At 39.5% G+C, this 20,540-nt stretch overlaps 1 long non-coding RNA gene across 1 annotated transcript; it reads right to left on the reverse strand.

Annotated features, from left to right (window-relative positions):
- Positions 1-5,080: 5,080 nt before the first annotated feature.
- Positions 5,081-19,702, reverse strand: LOC129427119 (uncharacterized). Its single transcript, XR_012359057.1, has 4 exons — positions 19,619-19,702; positions 16,671-16,862; positions 5,682-5,893; positions 5,081-5,167 (listed from the first exon to the last, which is right to left on the reverse strand). It is a non-coding gene; the product is annotated as an uncharacterized lncRNA (long non-coding RNA).
- Between the last annotated feature and the right edge of the window lie 838 nt (positions 19,703-20,540).

Below are 20,540 nucleotides of genomic sequence, written 5' to 3' on the forward strand. Positions count from 1 at the left end.
ATTCCTCCCACAAACTGATTAGCATTATCCCTTACATCCAAAGAGCACCGAGAAGAGCATTTTACACCCCATGTAGCACTTCTTTTGCATTTCTTTGCTTTGAACACATACAACCATGTTGAGCACTTTTAACAGTGTTTTATGTAATTTCAAAGGGTTTCCTGTAAAATGATACCAAACTTTTGTATGTGCACCTCTGCTTGTGGGTATGAGAAGCTTTTGAAATTGGGTGGGCCAAATCCAGGCGAAAATCCCCAAAATAGCCTCAGAGTGTAAGACATAAAAGAGTCTTAGCTTAAGTGATATTAATCGGATCTTCTATTCCAGGACAAAATGCTGTTACACTTATCATTACTCTGCCTTAAGAAACTTGGGTATGCGCTATATGCAGCGCATAGGGGCGCAGCATCATGGGGGCGCCAAAGCGATGGTATAAAAAATGCTTTTTGTTGGTATTTTCTATATGTCGCTGCTGTTGTGCATTTCAAAATCATTTCTGTATTTCCTCAACAATATATAATATTTTAGAGGGCAAACAGTGGAGTAGGTGCTCTCATAAGTAGAGAAGGCACCCTCATAAGATTCCATAATAGATTTTTGGATAATAATGGAATATCGCGAGCGGGCACGCCTGCGCTCACCACTACTTGCACGGATTGCATGCAGGTATTTTATCTGCCCCAAACACTAGCAAAGACAGTGAGAGACCAATTAGCGCAGCAAATCATGTTCTTAATTAGAAGAGGAACCGTCTTTCCACACAAAAAGCTAAGCATCGATTGCTTAAATAGTGCGATTTTCTGTGTATGTATGTGTATTACATTAAAATGTGCATAGCACTGTGCATGCGCACGTTTTCACAGTTTGAGTTTGGATTAAGTTCTGCTGTTTTTAAACTTTTGTTTTGCACAGCAATTTAAAATTAAGATTTTTTTTAATTTTTTTTACATTTTTTTATTTCAGGGCATCACTAATAGCAGCGAAATGAGGGTTTAAATTAAACCTAGTTTAATATGCAAAACCCAGGTTGCTGAGCTGAAAACTAGAAAATATAAGATAGCGTGCCATGTACAATAAATGACATTAATTTAATAATGCATAGATTTGCTACCAAACTTGGAGGCTGGCAAATATTAATGTTAACAGACTGGTTAGTGTTTGCATATTACATTGTCTGACATTGTTTTTGCAATTTCACACACCTCTTTAATAGTATCTTTGGTGATCTCCGACAGGCGGAGTTTGGTGTCATTCGTGCCGGCGTGAATAACAATCTTAGAAAACGTACGTTTAGCATTAGCCAGCACTTTAAGTTTGGATCTAATGTCAGACGCTCTGGCTCCCGGTATACAATCGACTATGGTGGCTGGTGCCTCAATGTCAACGTTCCTGAGTATAGAATCTCCAATAACCAGGGCACCTTTAACTAGGGATGCACCGAATCCAGATTTTTTGGTTCGGCCGAATCCCGAATCCACCGTTTAGGATTCGGTCGAAACCGAATACCGAAACCTACTTGCATCCTTATTCCATTAACACAGTAAAACACATTAATGAATTATACAACGTCCACAGCAGTGTATTTTTTCATTTTATTTAAATTTAACTGTACATTATGCCAGGATGACAAGTTGGAAAACTATTTTGACAATTACCATAAGCCTATGCATAATGAAAGCGATGCGTTGCGACACGCTCGTTTTTCCAATAAGCAAGCAGCTCCGCGCTAAAAAACTATATTTAACTTTGAGTGCGAAGCTCCGCTCGTCAATGTCAGTTTTCACACGGCCGTCCAATTACAGTGGAGGAGGGGTGGGACATTACCTCAGCAACCAACCGGCTCACAGCTGAAGCATCACAGCTACCAACAAGCGCTCGGCTGAAAAACAGCTGGCATTTGGCGTCCTCAAGGCGTTTTCAGCCGTGTTTAAAAGTTTTGGTGTGTCTAGCCCCTAAGCTCACCGAAAGAAAAAGCTCATCTCCACGTCAGCACCCGATGTGTGTAATCAACGGCCGCGTGACGTCGACCAGCGTAGCGTAAGCCTAGGGTTCGGTTCGGTGGAAAAAAAATCTAGGATTCGGCCGAACCCGAACCCCGTCAAAAAGCCCAGTATTCGGCCGAATCCGAATCCTGGATTCGGTGCATCCCTACCTTTAACAGACGTCTCAGCCGGTGTATTGCTGAGTGGAGAAAATCTGAAGAGTTTGGTTCCAAAACGCAATAAATCCATTTTGACAAATTTTGGTAAAAACGTGTTTTCTATACCAAGAAAGTGACAAGATGAAAACAACTATTTTCTGTTACAAACTTTCACACAGCATCTTTAGGTTATAAAAACATAAAAAATTCAAATCCATAAGTTGATTTTCAAAGATTTATTATAAAAACGGATTCTTTTTTCCACAAAATGCAATAAATCCATGACAAGTTTTTATTCAAAATGCTATAAATCTATTGAATCAATAGCCTATATAAATGTGCATTCATCTTTGCCATGTTATATTCATTTAGTTGACTAGTTGTACACACTAATTAAAAATATAAACATTAATGTTATTAATCAAAACACTTACTTTGTCATATTAAGAACCCTGTCATTGCGGTTACTTGACTTCTTCGCTTAACGTCTTTCACAGAGATCAGCTGTAAAATGTTTTTGGTCCTGCTCGATTTTCGTCGACTTTGAGTAAAATAATGGAAAGTTTGTCATAAGATCCTCTGGGGTCAATGTGTTAGCATGAGAAGCTTGATGCTGTCGGGAGAACAAGCACCCGTCTCCCGAGTGCCTCTCAGGGAAAATATTAGATGCTGATGGCTTACGTTTCTTTCCCATCACAGAAAACCATCACAGGTTTAGCGATGCAATTAAAGTATTATTTTGTTTTGTTTGTTGATCACGTAGTACAAAGTAGATGAGGAAAACCAGGACTCCGTGTACTCAGCGCGTCCGCCATTGTTTGTTTACATTGCGTGAACGGTGGGCTGTAATATCAGAAATGGAGTTATTGCGTTCTGTAAAAAAGGGGAAGTGGCGTTTGTCGCATTTTGGGAAAAAAGGGAGAAAAGATGACAGAATAACACGGCGGATATTGGATTTTGCGTAAAATTAAGAATTTACTTTTAACTACTGACCTGATATAATGCTGATTTTGGCAGTAACTAATTTTTTTCAAAAATGGCGTTTATTGCGTTTTGGAACCAAACTCTTCATCTGTTTGATATTAATCAGGAACCTGATTTGGGTGCCGAATGTGACTATGCCACCTGACAGTCACCCAGTTAGTCAGCAGCCCTGACTCTGAAGTCGGAACCGCGCCATGTGTATTACGCACCCGAAACAGTGTTTGTAACATTTACATTAGCGGTCTTACTGTCTTCAACTAGCCTTCGGATGCGCGCTTCTAGTTCTGCAACCTTCTCCGTCAGCCTTACTACTTCAATACACTTAGCACATGTAAACCCCTCTATGCTGACGGAAGAAGCTAAACTGTACATGTGGCAAGTAGTGCAGGTTACAACGACAAGTGTAGTCTTACCATTTTCATGCTGGGCGATGGCGTCTCCGTTCGCCCGAATGCTGTCCGTGAAGCTGCATCGAGACGAGTGCTCGCTCGTAGCACGCCTCGGCCGCCTACGAGCGTCTGTGGTCAGGGTGATGTTAGGCACGCTGACTCTGCGAAGGCCGGGCACCAGCTCTTTCACAGCTTACCGATCTGGTGTGGACAGATCAGAAAAGCATACAACGGAAGAATCCGCCATTAGATCGCCAACGAAGGGAGGTTTAAGTAAACTAGACCTGTTTGAGACGCGACTCACTCGGATCTTTAACCCGGATCTTTAAATTAACTCATGAGTCGCGAGTCTCTATGTCATTTACCCGGATCAGTTGAGTCCTACTACAATTCAATGTAAAACCATAAAAAGCGTCACCACACACACAAACCTCTTTCAACATTATTGATGAGACTTCGCTCGCACTACAGATCCACTCGTAACCGGCTGATCTGCGCGAGAACTGACCCGAGATTCTCACTCAGAGCCGGAAACATTGCAAACTCGAGAGACCCGCGGATCCGAGAATTGACCCGAGATTCTCACTCAGAGCCGGAAACATTGCAAACTCGAGAGACCCGCGGATCTGCTCTGACTCGAGAATCTTTCAACTCGTAACCGGCTGATCCGTAACCGGCTGATCAGCGCGATTTGTCTCTCCGCCTCGGGGGGCTGCATAAGCAGGACACAGTTTTTTTTATATTATTATGCTATTATTATTAGGCCTATTTTTTGTAAATGGTCGACCATACACACCAAACCTAAAACCTATAAGCATGTTATCTCAGAAGTGAAAGGCTTTTGTTGTGGATTTGCTTTTGAGGAGACTTCAGTCGCTCTATAGATCCACTAACCGGCTCCGGCTGATCCACGCGAATCAGCCGGTTAGTGGATCTGTAGAGCGAGTCCCATGGTCTGCGAGTCTGCAATGTTTCCGGCACTGAGAATCTCGAGTCGCGTGGATCAGCCGGTTACAAGTGGGTCTGTACTGAGTTTCCTTGGTGATTTAGCAATACTGACTCAAGTGATTCAAGTGACTCACACAACCCGGATCACTTTAGTGAGTGACTCACAATAACCCGGATCCTTAAAAGGAGTCGAGTTTGCCAGGCCTAAAGTAAACAGACGGTAAGAAATGCTAGCTTTAGCCGGCACCGACTGGTGATGCTAGCGGGCTATATGCTAACACTGGGTGTTATTCGTGATAAAATCGTATCGCTTAGTAATACAATTCAGTAATCGTCAAGGTAAAGTATTCCTAAGATAAACTAAGAAGTTATATTATATAGATAGGAATAAGATAGTGAAAAATAGGATTTAGCTGATAAGCTCAACGGAGCTCCGGGCTTGCGGCGACTCGTCTCTCTCTCAACGTCTCTCTCTCCCAATAACGTCAAGGTAGAGTATTCCTGAGATAAACTAATAAGTTATATTAAATAGATAGGAACAAGATAGTAAAAAGAGAGGATTTAGATTAAAAACTCAATGGAGCTCCAAGCATAGATCATGCAGCAGCGTTGCGTTGAACCGGAATGGGCGTGTTGAAACTCTTCAGGTCAAAAGGCAGGAGCGCTTCTCTACCAGATGCCACCAGAAAGAAAGACCGTCTGTTATCTGTGGACCAAAAATACAGTTTGAACGCATGAAGATCTCAAAAACATATGCAGAATTCTCAACAAAGATTTATCCACAGATTATTTCCTTAACAGATAAACGCTTTAGACTTTAAATTTATAAAAGTTAATCTGTGAAGATTATATTGTTGTACAAAACGTGTGTCATACAATTTTGTTAAACAAAGAGCTTATTTGTTTTGCAATAATCTAAAAGTGAGCAAAAAAATCCATGGAACTTTGTGAGATCACGTTGCAGCAAATAGTTTAGGATGAAGTATTTGAAGTTACTTTTTTATTATTTAAACAATTATTTAATACGCTATTTAATACCATAGTCTAGGGTGGATCACATGGAGGTATTCATATTTGCTAGTAATAGAACAGTGTAGTGTGTTATACTCCAATAATAAACTATACACTAGTGAAAGCGTAATTTACTAAAAAAGTTTTTAGGTTAAGGTAATAAATAAAAACTAAAATTTATCAAAAAATGATATTTGATATGCACTCACCAATTGTCCAAAAGGCCATGTGCTTGACAACTACCCAGGGTCTACTTATGCACATGCTTTATGCTGAACACTCTCCATGCAGGGCAGAGGAGATAGTGGTGGGAACAGTTTTGTGTTGCGTAGGGCCACCCCACAGAACCCTAGATGATCGCCTATACTGCATGTGCCAGAATTAGCAATGGACAAAATGTGCTGCAGCTTGACAGATTGGTCTGAAAAAGATTATTTGAGTGGTTATTGCTTTTATTAATCACGCTTTTAGTCATTTACTCTCTTGGAATTTTATCGCTTGGCATTCATTCACTGCACAGTTAGTTAAGGATAGAGTGTTTAGAACCAGTTAAACACTATGTTCAATTCATATTATATTTATATTGTGTATAAAGGCACTCTAAGCGAATCTGTGTGACGTCCCTTCCTGTTGACGTTCGAAGTGTTGTCAAACAAAACTAAAAAAGCTAACTCCTCCCCCTCCCTTCCGTGCTTTCTGAATGAGTCATGAACGCGCCCAACCACCACTCCCAAATCCTTCTTGTTGTTTATTGGCTGGAACACTTTGTTATGTTTCGTGGTGGTAGGTTTGACCACTCTGTTTTTGTTGCAGTTTGCAAAGCCTGGGCTGTCTACAGAGACCACATTTTTTACAGTATTTTCAGAGAACAGGCAGCTAGCAGATAGTGAGGAGATGTTTACTGTATGAAACAAAAAATGTTTTATGGCCTAAAACGTGTGAATTCGCATAGAGCACCTTTAAACTCACACAAGATCCTGTTCTTTTTTCCAAGAATGCAATTAAAGGTGCCTAAGAATGTAAAGCTGTATTTACCTCTTCATAACTGAATTACTAGAGCTCTGTATATGGTAATAACATATCTTAAGCCTAAAACAGTAATGTTTCCTCAATCTTATGTAAACCTAGGGATGCGCGATAATTTGCATGCAATAATCATTGTGCATCTTGTCAGTGAAGCCGGTTCCTTGATTAGTAGTATATCGCCATCACCTGCGTTCAGATGGAGCCGTATTTACTACACAAAGCTGTAGTTTACACAAAGGGCAGTAAATGCAGCTCCATCTGAAAGCAGGTGATGGTGATTTACTAAACCTCATGCATTCAAAAGTCCACTGAAAAACAAGCCAATCTCAACATAACACAGACGAGTCGAGATGTACGCCCCCAACATTTCTATATACCCCCCCATGTTCTAGGCCAGCCGGATGTGCACAGCAGAATCATCAAAAGTTTTGAAGGTATTGAGAAGAAACAAGTAAGAATGAAAATGGCAGAACATGGATATAAATGGTATGTCAGGGATGAGAGCAAGACCCAGATGCAGGTGACTCATAATGTGAAATTTATTTTAATAAATCAAACTAAATGACACAAAATTCTTGTGAGCACAGTGGGGCCAGACTAGAGGGCATCCAACAAGCAGGATACGGGCAGAATTCCAGGTAGATCCCCCCGAGCACCAGACAGCAGGCCACAGGGCTGAGGTCAGCAGTGATTGGCTGTAATACAAAAGGAGGTAAAGGCAGGCTGGAGGCAGTCTATAACATAAGTAGGGCTCAGCACTCTCCTGGAAGTAGACAGGCTAAGGCTGGTGAAGAGGCAAGAGGGAGGTTCTAACAGTCACTGTACCAGAGGAAGCAGGGGGTCGAGCAGAAGAAAGGACTGCAGCAATCGAGGGGGAAGAATGTCTGGGCTGGAGAGCAAAGGAGATGCCTAAGCAACAGATCTAGGACCTAACAGGGCAAGTAGCAAAATAAAGAACAACAAGGCTTGACAGGACACGACTAAACTAACAACTAAGTGAGAGCATGACTTATCACAAGCTAAGCTAGCAACACGGTCTGGCACAAGACAGAAAACACAAGGGCAATATATAGAGGAAGGAATGAGAAGATAACGAAGGAGGACAGCTGAGGGGCATGAACTAATAACAAGGAAATGAACAAGGAAACAAAGGGGGCGTGGTCAAGACACCACAATGACAGCAGAGCACATGGCAGGCTATCAAACTAATAACAAAAACACAATACAACATGGTGAAATCAAACTGAAGACCTGACAGTTCCAGGCTGGGGATGTGAGCACATTCTATCTACAACCGGATACCGGAGCAATTGAATCTAAAGTTGTTAGTTTGCTCTGGCCATTTCACCGTGGACAGTTTTTCGAACCTGGGACAATATCAATATATCACTATGATTGTAGTTGAATATTGGCATGGAAATGTGTTCAGGCCAAGACCCTTATCAAACATGTGAAGCATGGGTCAGATTGGACATTGTATGCCTGAGTTAGAACCACTTCACTTCACTTCATGGCGAAAACGCCGAAATTTGTCAGGCCGCCACGGACACACCCTCCAACAAAAAGTAAAAAGCTCTGCAATTTAACATTGCAAAGGCCATTAGATGAGACTGACCAAATATAATGTTGATCTGATTTAATCTCTATGAGGAGTTTGTTAAAGTATGAAGCCTGGAAATGGGAAAATTTCCACAGAAATCACAGCGAAAATTCATAATGGACGACTTCCTGTGGGGTTTAGAGCTTGGCTCCAAGGGACCTTTTTGAAGGTCTTGAGGTGATAGATGACCCTACTAAATGTCATATCTGTACGTTTTTCTTAGTGGGAGAGCTGTTCTCTTGAAATTTTGCAGGTGGCACTATTGAGTCATTTCTACACGCCCACTTCTGACGCCTATACCACATGCCAATCTTTGTCACTTCTGATGTGTGTGCAAAGTTTCATGAGTTTTCGAGCATGTTTAGGCCATCAAAAATATGATTAATTTCAGAGTCCTAACGGTCCTTCAAGTCCTTACATGTAAACAGTGTTGCCAACTATTTTTAATAAGAAAGTAGCTACAGCTTGCTTGGAAAGTCGCTAAATGTCGCTAGATTACGTCATTGCGTCATAAGCATAACAGTGACGTCATCACGTTGCATTTGCATTCTTACTTCATTGGCTGTTTTCACATTTATCTTTCTCTTTGAACTGTCAAAAAAATTATTTTAATACACATGAATGCCTAAAAATGTTTTCTTGTTTGTTTATCTGCTTATGTTCTCATAAAACAAATTTTGTGTATGTTCATGTTTAGCATATATGGCCAAAAAGTCCAGTTTCAAAACATACGCTGATAAATAATGGTAAACGTTGTTTTGTAGGTACATAGCTCATTAACGGGTCAGCTCCGTACAGTTTGTCTGTTCTGAATGTGCTGCTGCTCAGCTCCCTTAAATACGTTTATTTGTGTACAGTGATTCATTTTATTCAAAGACCATTTTACATTTACATCTCGCCATAAATGTAAGCCATTGCGGGATAAGCCAGCTCCGGCTTCCCGCATGCACAATGATGCCGTCTGGATGCGGATAGATTAACCACTTCTTCTGCCCTGACTGCAGCTGGGAGAGGCTCTGCTCTGCTCTCGCCAAGTTGGCAACACTGCATGTTAACATAGTCATTGTTATATGATGACAATTAATGTTAATTACAATGTTGTTGCAGTGCTAAAAAATATGAATGCTGCTAGTTAGTGTTTAAGTAGAATTTCTACCATTGGCGTTACAGCTAACTTACGTTTTGCATGTGAATTCTGAAAAAACAAAAATAAACTTACCACTCAGAAACGTCCATTTCCAATCTCCTAAAAAAATATTTTTGTTCAAAATCTGTATCTTCGTCTGAGACTGGCTCAAACATATAAGTTTGGATGCCTAAACTTTTTATCATTCACGCCGCGATCTATTTGCTATAAGGGCAGGTGACGTGACCCTTACTGTGAACACAGGCAATCAGAGTGCAGCTCATTATTATTATTCATGACCCTTTAAAATAAGGTAATAACAGACCATTTCATTCTGAGGCCAAATCCTAGGGTTGTAAATGGACATGTAAAACCGTCTCTGGACATTTTTTTTTCACTTAAAAAAGCCACATACCTCATATTTAAATATCAAAGAACAATGTAACATATTATTTCAATGCATTCTTGCTCACCTTTAAAAGATATTTTGGTTATCATTTCTTTTCACATTAAACTGATATCTAAGAATAGCACACTGTAAGCAATGCCAAGCTTTAGAAACTCGAGCAACACAAGAATAAAAGTGCAGCATTTCACCTTATCTTTGAAGCCACACTTCAGAGGATTCATGTTTCCAGCAAAACAACAAGATGGAAAAACTCAATAAAAATAGAAACAGCATGTAGATGGAATACAGACACCTTTGTTATTTACTGGTGAATAGATCTGTGTAAGTCTCATCCATAACTCTGGACCACCATCGTTCGAAAGCCGCCTCTGTTCTGGACACTTGCCAGTTTCGTTAGAGATGTAGGTCAGTGTTTAAAGATAATTGACCTCGGCAGGATAACAACGCCTCTGATGTCTTACTGTCTATTCAGTTTGACGTAAGTGCCACACTTACGTATAAATTAGCATTTGCTTTTCAAAGGTTGTCTAATCCTCTGCCTTCATGTCTCTGCCAAAAGTCACATAGTTGACAGCCCACTGTGTGTTAAAATGATGCATTCAACAACATGACCAAACCAAATGACAAACTGAACCTTTCTCAGTCATAGTGTTCTTGTCTATTTTTGCTGGCATTTTTAGGAGCGTGGAGGTTTATTTAAAGTAATGTACACAGTCTTAAAAAACAGCATCATTGTGATGAAGTTTTAATAACGCTTTGACGCCACATTGTTTAGCAGATGGTATGTGTTTTCCAAAGCAGTCATCAGTGTTTACTGTAAAATGAGATATCTGACCCATAATTTATTGTACGTACAAAAGACATTAATGTCCATGCAATTTAAGTATATGACAACAATGTATGTGCTTTTTTTGTGTTCAGGCAGTTTCATGTGCAGTGATCTGTAAACATTTAGGGCAGATGGATTTCCAAAACTATATCAGTGTTCAAAAACCTTGAGCAGCTAACATACTGTATGTTCATTTAATCACAGAACTTGTATTATTAATATGCAGTAGTAAGCCTATGCAGAAGCAAAACAAAATCCAATCTCATTTAGCCGAGTCCACAGCAGAGTCAGAAAGAAAGATAGTGACAATAAGGTATTGTTCATGCATCTATTTGTTTACTATTCAATTTTCAATAAATGTTCTTATTGTTATTTTTTGTCCAGTTATGTAATGTCTTTGGCAGTTTGTTCAAAATCACTTTTATAGTCTCTTCACCTATGATCTTAATGTTTTATTCATGCTGAGATTAAAGTATTAGGAAACTTTACCATGCTGTTACATGTGATGGCAGGAAAGGCAAGGTGTGGATCCACATGCAGTTTTAAGTTATTTATTATAAATCTAAAGGGGTAAAACGAGGTAAAACAAGGAACAGGAACTAGTGATGTTACATTTGAAGTGAGGTTTCTGAGCTTGGTCAAGCAAAAGTGGCATGCCAGATGAAGCCTCGATTCGAAGCCTGCGTTGTTAACGTAGAAATCACGTGACCAATGACAAGCCAAATATACATCCAAAACGTTTCTCTTTGTAGAAGCTGTTTTAATTTCCCCCTCTTATTGTACAGGGGATGGATTCAATACCAATAACTTTTAATGAAGACTCACAAGCATGACCCGCTTCCATATAATGCCTCACCATGGGGTAGGCTTAGGGCAGTAATTCTCAAAGAGTGGTCCGCAGACCACTAGTGGTCCGCCAAACCCCCCCAGTGGTCCACCAAAAGATGACCTAAACTAGGCAAGTGTTCATACAATCGTCACTTATTTAAATAGATTTTTAATGCACTTGCAAAACTGTGATATCAGTTCTTGCCATTCTGTTTTAATAACGTAAAAATTGATCAGTGGCTATACCAAAAAGGAGTCAAAAGAAGGATCAAGCTTCAACTGAAAGCAGCTAAAATCCACAGATCTATAAGTTTTGTAATGTACTAGTTTTTGTTTCATGTGTAAAATCCCTGTAATTTGAGTGATTTTGGACATTTTTTTCAGCATTTTATTGTTACCATAGTTACAACCATAGACTTCATATACCCACCACCTCAGTTTTAAACTAAGGGCTCTTTGGAATGACATTAAGTGGGACCTAGGCTGTTATACTATGTTTAATTGCATTTTTTTTTTCATATGTGCAGTTTGTTGTTCATATTAAGCTGTAACTCATTTCACATTTACTTGTTCAAATGAAATAAAATGTATATAATAATTTCTGAACATAGCATTCCATTTGTGTTTAAAAAAATAGTTTTTGACTTGAAAAAGTTGCATATTAAACTTAAACTTAGCTTATCCTTCCTATTTTGTTGTTTTTGGGGGGCGAGTGAGATTTTGTTAGGTGGTCCTCAGAAAAAAATTGGAAGATAAAGTGGTCCTTGGGCTGAAAAAGTTTGAGAAACACTGGCTTAGGGTGACCAGACATCCCAAAACATTCATGACAGTCCCGAAATCTAAGATGCTGTCCCGAATCCTGCTCTAATTGTCACGAAAATTATACTGAAGCAAAAAGTAGTTATTGTCTGATAAAACATGAGTGAGGAGGTTAAGTCATCCTGCAGCCAGCCCCTGCTGGCTGATCATTGGCTGCAGCATCTTGTTTGTTTGTTTATATATATATATATATATATATATATATATATATATATATATATATATATATATATATATATATATATATATATATATATACTGTAGGCGCGCATTAAGATATGCACTGATAAGGCACGGGAGTGCTGGCAGCAATTAAAACCTCCATGAAATATGCTGGCGTCGAGCCTGTACAACCTCGGTAGGCTATAGCTCAAGTGTGAATTTAAAGTTGTATTGTTTTTATTCATTTATCTAATTCATCTAAATGCACAAAGACAATAGAACTTTTTGTCCCCTTTAAGTTTTATAGAGTAGATTAAGAGAGCGAAAGTTGCAGCAGCCGCGAGTGTTTGTCACTCTGTGCTTGTTCATTTGTTTCCATACCTGTAAGTAAACTGTCAAGTCAAGTCTAGGTCTTTGTATATTTAGTGTTAAGTCAAGTTTATTGTATCTAGTTTAGTGTTTAAGTGTAGTTTTGTGTCTTGCCCTGTTTAGTTCAATTTTCAATTCAATTCAATTTTATTTATATAGCGCTTTTCACTATAGTTAATTGTTTGAAAGCAGCTTTACATTAATAGATGTATGAAACAGAGAAAAACGAGCATAGTAATAATGTAACATATACAGTAAAGTAGTCCGTTAAGCCAAAGGTTGCGGACTCTCCAGGGGATGAAAAAAAACCCTAGGAGAAAAACCCTCCTGGCTAGTCCAGGGGGAAAACTCCTAGGAGGGAAAAAACCCTTATATATTTACATATATATTTATATATATAAATACCAGATGCCAGAATTGGACTAATGTGGTCATACTTTTTTGATCGAGTAAGCACTCTTGCGGCAGCGTTTTGAACCAGCTGTAACTTGTTTACCTGATTTGCGTGACATCCCCCGAGTAACGAATTACAATAGTCTATTCTAGAGGTCATAAAACCATGGATAAGCTTTTCTGCATCTGATGCAGACAGCATATGGCATATTTTTGAGATATTTCTAAGATGGAAGAATGCTGTGCGGCAGACGTTGGAGATATGGCTATCGAAAGATAGTTTGCTGTCGAACATCACGCCTAAGTTCTTAACAGTGGAAGATGGCACCACCGTGCAGCCATCTATGGGCAACTTGTAATCTGACATATTATGTTTGGAGCGATTTGGTTCAATAATAAGTATTTCTGTCTTATTGGAGTTTAGCATAAGAAAGTTATGTGCCATCCAGTCCCTAATATCATTAATGCAGTCTGTTAGCTTAGAAAACTGGTGGGTTTCGGTAGGATGTGACGAGATGTAAAGCTGGGTATCATCCGCATAGCAGTGAAAACTTATGTTATGTTTCCTGATAATGTCTCCTAGAGGTAACATATATAACGAGAATAGGATAGGGCCTAAAACTGATCCCTGTGGTACGTCATATTTAACCGGGAAGCGATACGACTCTTCCTCATTTACATAAACAAAGTGATATCGATTGGTTAGATACGATCTAAACCAGGCTAATGCCTGACCACTGATCCCAACAAAGTTTTCTAGTCTATTAAGTAAGATTCTGTGATCTATCGTGTAAAAGACTGCTCTAATGTCTAGTAATATAAGGATTGAGATTTCACCACGATCGGATGTTAAAAGGAGGTCATTTGTAACTCTAAGCAGTGCTTTCTCTGTGCTATGGTGGGGCCTGAATCCTGATTGGAACTTTTCATATGTATTGTTATTCGCTATGAATGTGTGTAGCTGGCTTGCCACTACTTTTTCTAATATTTTAGAAAGAAAAGGGAGATTTGAGATTGGTCTAAAGTTATTAAGATCTCCCTGGTCAAGGTTTGTTTTTTTAATGAGAGGTCTAATAACTGCTAGTTTGAAAGCTGTTGGAACGTATCGTAATTCTAGCAATGAGTTAAAGATATTTAGTACTGGGTCTGACACTATATGAAATACCTCTTTAAGTAATTTTGTGGGAACGGGGTCTAATACACAGGATGATGATTTAGATGATGTTACTAATTTAGTGAGCTCTTCTATTGTTGTAAATTTAAATTACTCAAGATGTTCATATGGTAATCTAGTGTTAAATGTACTATTGGGTAAAGTGGTGGCTGCTTGCGTAGCTTCTATTTTTTCCCTAATAACCGTAATTTTGTTAGTAAAGAAGTTCATGAAGTCCTTACTATTGTGTTCTTGTTTACTAATGGTTTCTGTTTGTTCTTTGTTTCTAGTCAGTTTCGCAACTGTGCTAAATAGGAAACAAGGGTTGTTATGATTTTTTTTAATAAGCGTACTGAGATAGGTAGATCTGGTGGTTTGTAAAGCCTTTCTGTAGTGTTGAACACTCTCTTTCCATGCTGCACGCCATACCTCTAACTTTGTGCTTCGGTAGTTTCGTTCCATTTTTCTAGCTACTTTTTTAAGGGCTGCAGTATGATGGTCATACCATGGAGCTGGGCGTTTTTCTTTGATTCTCTTTTTTCGAACGGGAGCAACGGCATCCAGCGTGCTAGAACAAAAGTTGTTCAGGTTTTCTATTATAATATCCAGATCTTCACGGTTATCTGCTACATGTTTCATTCGAGACAGGTCTGGAAGAGTGCTAATAAAGCTATCTTTAGTGGTGCAAATTATTGTTCTGGCTAATCTGTAGCATGTTGTAGACTGAGCGGTCCTATCTAGAAGTATCAATGGTCAATGGTCTGAAACTGCATCGCTCTGGGGTGATATTTCGATGTCATTAATATTGAGTCCGAGGGACAGAATTAAGTCTAATGTGTGCTTACGAGTATGCGTTGGCCCTGACACATTTTGTCTAATGCCGAGAGAATTTAGAACATCCATAAACGCACGTCCTAATGCATCTTTTGGGTTATCCACATGGATATTAAAATCACCAACGATAAGAGCTTTATCTACAGTGACTGTAAGCTCAGACAGGAAGTCTGCTATTTCTTTAAGAAAATAGGCCTGTAGATGGTAGCTAAAACGAACGAAAGCTGTTTGTTGTTACGATCATTTATTTCCATATTTAACAGCATTATTTCAAACAAATTAAATTTTAGTTCGGATTTATGGTTTACTTTAAATGTTTTGTTGTATATTGTAGCTACACCACCCCTCTCCCTTTTAGACGAGGAACGTGTTTATAGTAATAGTCTTGTAGGATGGATTCATTTAAACTGATGTAGTCGTCTGCTTTAAGCCAGGTCTCTGTTAAACAGACTGCATCTAAGTTTTGGTCTGTAATTATTTCATTGATAATAGGTTCTTTATTGGTAAGCGATCTAATGTTAAGAAGGCCGAATTTTAACATTTGAGTTTCATCTGTTAGTGTATTGTGTTCTAATTTTATGTTAATAAGATTTGTACGAGACGAGGTAAACGGTGCTCTGTATTTATTTGTTCGAGGAACAGACACGGTCGAAATGTGTTGATACTCTGGTAAAAAAGGCTCTATGTGCTGGGATATATGTGATCTTGACATGTCAAGGCAGCTAACAGACTGATGGGTAAGCCGATCTGTCTGTTTCCTGACCTGGGCCCTGGATAGTCAGACAATATCAAAAGTAAGACTATTGGTCAGATTTCTAGAGAGTATAACACTTCCTTCCGGAGACGGATGGAGGCCATCTCTCTTTAGCAGGTCAGGTCTTCCCCAGAAATGCTTCCAATTGTCTATGAACCCTACATTATGCTGAGGGCACCATTTTGACATCCAGCCATGAAGAGACACTAATCTATTGTAAGTTTTATCCCCCCGGTAGGCGTGGAGGGGACCAGAGCATATTACATTGTCTGACATTGTTTTTGCAATTTTACACACCTCTTTAATAGTATCTTTGGTGATCTCTGACTGGCGGAGTCTGGTGTCATTCGTGCCGGCATGAATAACAATCTTAGAAAACTTGCGTTTAGCATTAGCCAGCACTTTAAGTTTGGATCTAATGTCAGACGCTCTGGCTCCCGGTATACATTCGACTATGGTGGCTGGTGCCTCAATGTCAACGTTCCTGAGAATAGAATCTCCAATAACCAGGGCACTTTTAACAGACGTCTCAGCTGGTGTATTGCTGAGTGGAGAAAATCTGTTAGATATTACTACAGGAGCGCTAGTTGGGTGCCGTACGTGACTACGCCGCCTGACAGTCACCCAGTTAGTCAGCCGCCTTGACTCTAAGTCGGAACCGAGCCATGTGTATTACGCTTAACACTAGCGCACCCGAAACAGTGTTTGTAACATTAACATCAGCGTTCTTACTGTCCTCAACTAGCGTTGGGATGCGCACTTCTAGATCTCCAACCTTCTCCGTCAGCCTTACTACTTAGTACACTTAGCACATGTAAACCCCTCTATGCTAACGGAAGAAAATAAACTGTACATGTGGCAAGTAGTGCAGGTTACAATAACAACTGGAGTCTTACCGCTTTCATGCTGGGTGATGGCGTCTCTGTTCACCCGAACGCAGTCCGTGAAGCTGCATCGCGTGGAGTGCTCGCTCGTTGCATGCCTCTGTCATCTGCGGACGTCTGGAGCCAGTGTGATGTGAGGCACGTTGGATCTGCGAATGCTGGGCACCAACTCCTCCACAGCTTCCCGCTCTGGTGAGGACAGGTCTGAAAAGCATATATCGGATGAATCCGCCATTAGATGGAAAAGGAAGGCAGATTTACAGTAAGCAGACAGTGAGCAAATGCTAACTTCAGCCGGTGTCATGAGCAATTTGGTCCCCCCTGGCAATTCGGTTCCCTAGGACCCCGATTGGTACATAGCACTAATGCCTGTTCAAAAATTTGTCATTGTGATATCCAGTGGCGGTTCTACACGGAGGCCAAGGGTGGCCCGTGCCTCTGTAGACAAGTCCCTGGCCACCCCTGTGGCCACCCCGTGCTGACCAAATAAAAAAGTATACATTTATTTTGATTTTACACGCGAGCGCCAAAAGCGGAACTAATCCGACGCACAACGTTCTTAACGGGCAAATTAGAGCGGCGCACCCAACCACTGTAGCAGGCTGCGGGTGCTGCTCAGCGAGTGTCCCAATTCGTTCCCAATTTTCCGATGTTGAGAATGTGTATGCAGGTTCGGGCACTGGTAAGAACTCTAGCTCACTTGACATTGGGACACTGTTCACTTGTTCACCTGTGACGTGGCTGCATAAGCGCGTTGTTGTGATCATTCACTGCTGTTACTCATCAACAACCGGCAAAACCAACATCTCGCTAACTTTTTAAAGTTTACACATTGTAAAAAGCGCTGTAATTATGCTCTTACATACACGTGCATAAAATTGGAGGAATATAATTAAATGTGTCATATAAAAATGTTTACAATTTAAAATAAATATTATTTTAAATACTGATTAGATTGTGGTCCCTAACTGTCTAGCAATGTGTGTTTATATGTAAACTAAAACAAACGTATGTCTTTGTAAAAGTTTGCATTTCATAAAGTTTATTGAGTTGGCTGGCATGATTTTCGGTTGGGGGGCTTTAGAAAGGAGCCAAGCTCCCCTTTTGCACCTGCACTCACTCTTGTATTAAATAAAGATTTATATGATTGTAAAGTAAGATAAAGTTTATGGGGCAGTTTCCCGGACAGGGATTAGACTAGTCCTAGACTAAAATAAATATAAGAGCTGTCCAAACTGAAAACAACTTGCAATGCCATATCTTAAAATACATCAGTGCCCTTTGTTTTGCTTCAAAATGCACACAAGTAATGTATTAAGGCATGTTGTTAAAACTAGTTATATTTCCTAATTAAACTAAGGCATAGTCCTGGCTTAAACTAATTCCTGTAACCGCCTCTATAATCTTTAAATATAATTTCTTGCCGTTTTTTATGTGCCCCTCTGGTAAAACACTGGCCCCTCCTTGGCTCCCCTAGTGAATTTTGTCTAGAACCGCCACTGGCGATATCTCGTCTGCATTAGCAGACTAGCACGCTAATTATGTTGTACAAAATAGAAGCATACAAACATTTTTAAATAAAAGTTAACAAAAAAATTATATAATAAACTAATATTCATGTTGCAGACACGTCAGTACTTTTGAGTCATCATCTGCTCTACAAAAACACTACTTTTTTGGTAAATTATTAACATACCTTACAAAATGCATTTTTTTAAATAGTAAAAGTGTAGTAATCATGGCTTATAAATTATAATTTTAATGTGTGATTCAGCTATGTAGTAATCGTGTTTTGTATAAGTAATTTATTAACTTTACACAGTACAAAAGTGGAAAGGGTACAGTATAACAATCTAAATAATAAAATGACACAAGCAATGTGTAGATCTTCCACCTATAGCCTTATTTATACTACTATATGAAACATATCATTTAAAAGACATCAATTGTAATTTTAACAACGTTCTAACTACATAAATCATAACGTGATTTTGTAAGGTGCTAAGAAAACTACCCATGAGGAGCTTTTCAGCCAATGGAATCACAAGGGGGTCCTAGGGGGGACCGAATTGCTCATGACACCGGCACCGTTTGTTGATGCTAGCGGGCTATATGCTAACACTAGGTGTTTACTAGTGATAGATCGTTTTACTTATTAATAATGTTCAATAATCGACACGGTAAAGTATTCCTATGATAAACTAGTATGTTATATTATATAGATAGGAACGAGATAGTAAGAAAATAGGATTTAGATGATGAACTCGACGGAGCTCCGATAGCAGTGTGTTGCCTCTCTCTCTTGCGTCTCTGTGTTCTGTCCTCTTTAAGTTATCCTGTTTCTGTTGTTTTGCCCCCTCGTGGGTTTTTGTTTTCTGTTTTGTTAATTAATAAAAGTCTTTCGTGAAGATCTGCTGTCTGCATTTGGGTTCCGTCCTTCCATTTCACACACCACCATAACAATACGTATTAAATAAATTTATATGCATATGTATTAATATAAATAAATATATGATTGGTTCAATTTGAAATTCATTATCTTGTTAATAAAATAAAATAATTTTTGTTGTTAACCCACAATATAACACCCGGCTCACGTCACAACGGAAGCCCAGTGGCTCAAACATGTGGAGAACTTCCTGTATTTGGTTCGGCCCGAGGTCCAGCAGTGTTCACACCACAGATGGGTCGCCCCAGAGTTCAGCGACAGCCGCTCCTAGACCACCTGTTTAGAGCGGTCTCAGAGCGGCCGTTTAGTGCGCACCCGAGTGCGGCTGTTGTGTTCACACTGACACAAACAAACCATACTCGGAGCGACACGTCATTTGGGCCGACCTAAACAGTGTATATGTGAAAACACCCTAAAATACTTATGTGTATTATACCAATTTATTTATATGCATATATACTTATATGTATATATACTTCAAGAGCCACACAGATCCAAAATCGAAACTGACCTGTATTGCAGTGTGTCATGTAGCTGTCCATCAATGTAAACAATGTGCAAAGTAGTTGAACCAAAAAGTCCATGATTAATAAAGTTATTGGCTTCTAAAGTAGGGAGTCGACTCTGAATCATTGAAACGAGTCATCATATGGACTGAATCTCCTGCCTGACTTTTTCCACGTCACACGAACACTTCCACGTCACACAAGATGCTAATCCCTGCCTACAGCCTTGCCCGTGGGAGAAACGAAAACTATGACCTGCCCACAACTAGTTAGTGTGTAATCATGGTGTGTTTTCAGTTTGTGTTGTTTTCACTACCAAAGGAGACTTTTTAAAGGAGGGATATACTAAGCGTTTGGCTGTGAAGAATCAGTGGTTAAAATGAATTTTTAATGGAGGGATTACTAGACGTTTGGCAATGAAAGATGGTTCAGTACCCACTTTATTTGAAACAACATGTGTCTTGTAACCACAACCTGTAAGTATGATTATAGCTACATACTTGCTTAAATGAGTGTAAAATGTCTATCGTCGTTATTATTGCTCCTTTGTTTTCTTTGCGTTAACCACAAAATTATCTGTACACCAATTAGTAAAACCCTGCACCTCTGTCTCAAAACCCTCTAGGGATGCAGTATTAGGTTTTACAAAACCCACTAATGCTGTATCATCAGCGTATTCTAAAAAGGTGTGGTTTGAGGAGGTTGCTTGGCAGTTATTAGGATATAAGGTGTACAGAATGGGGGACAAAACGCACCCTTGTGGTGCCCTTGTGTTTATGGCTTTCAACGATGAGACACATTAATTGAATTTAACCTGTTAACTACGGTTCGTCAGAAAGTCAAAAATCCACAGAACTAATCTTGGGTTAATGTCACGGAGTGACTTGGTACAGGCGGAACAAAAATGGCGGAAATAGTTCCGCTCGG

The sequence above is a fragment of the Misgurnus anguillicaudatus genome, chromosome 19 (genome assembly GCF_027580225.2).
Source record: "Misgurnus anguillicaudatus chromosome 19, ASM2758022v2, whole genome shotgun sequence".
Taxonomy (NCBI): domain Eukaryota; kingdom Metazoa; phylum Chordata; class Actinopteri; order Cypriniformes; family Cobitidae; genus Misgurnus; species Misgurnus anguillicaudatus.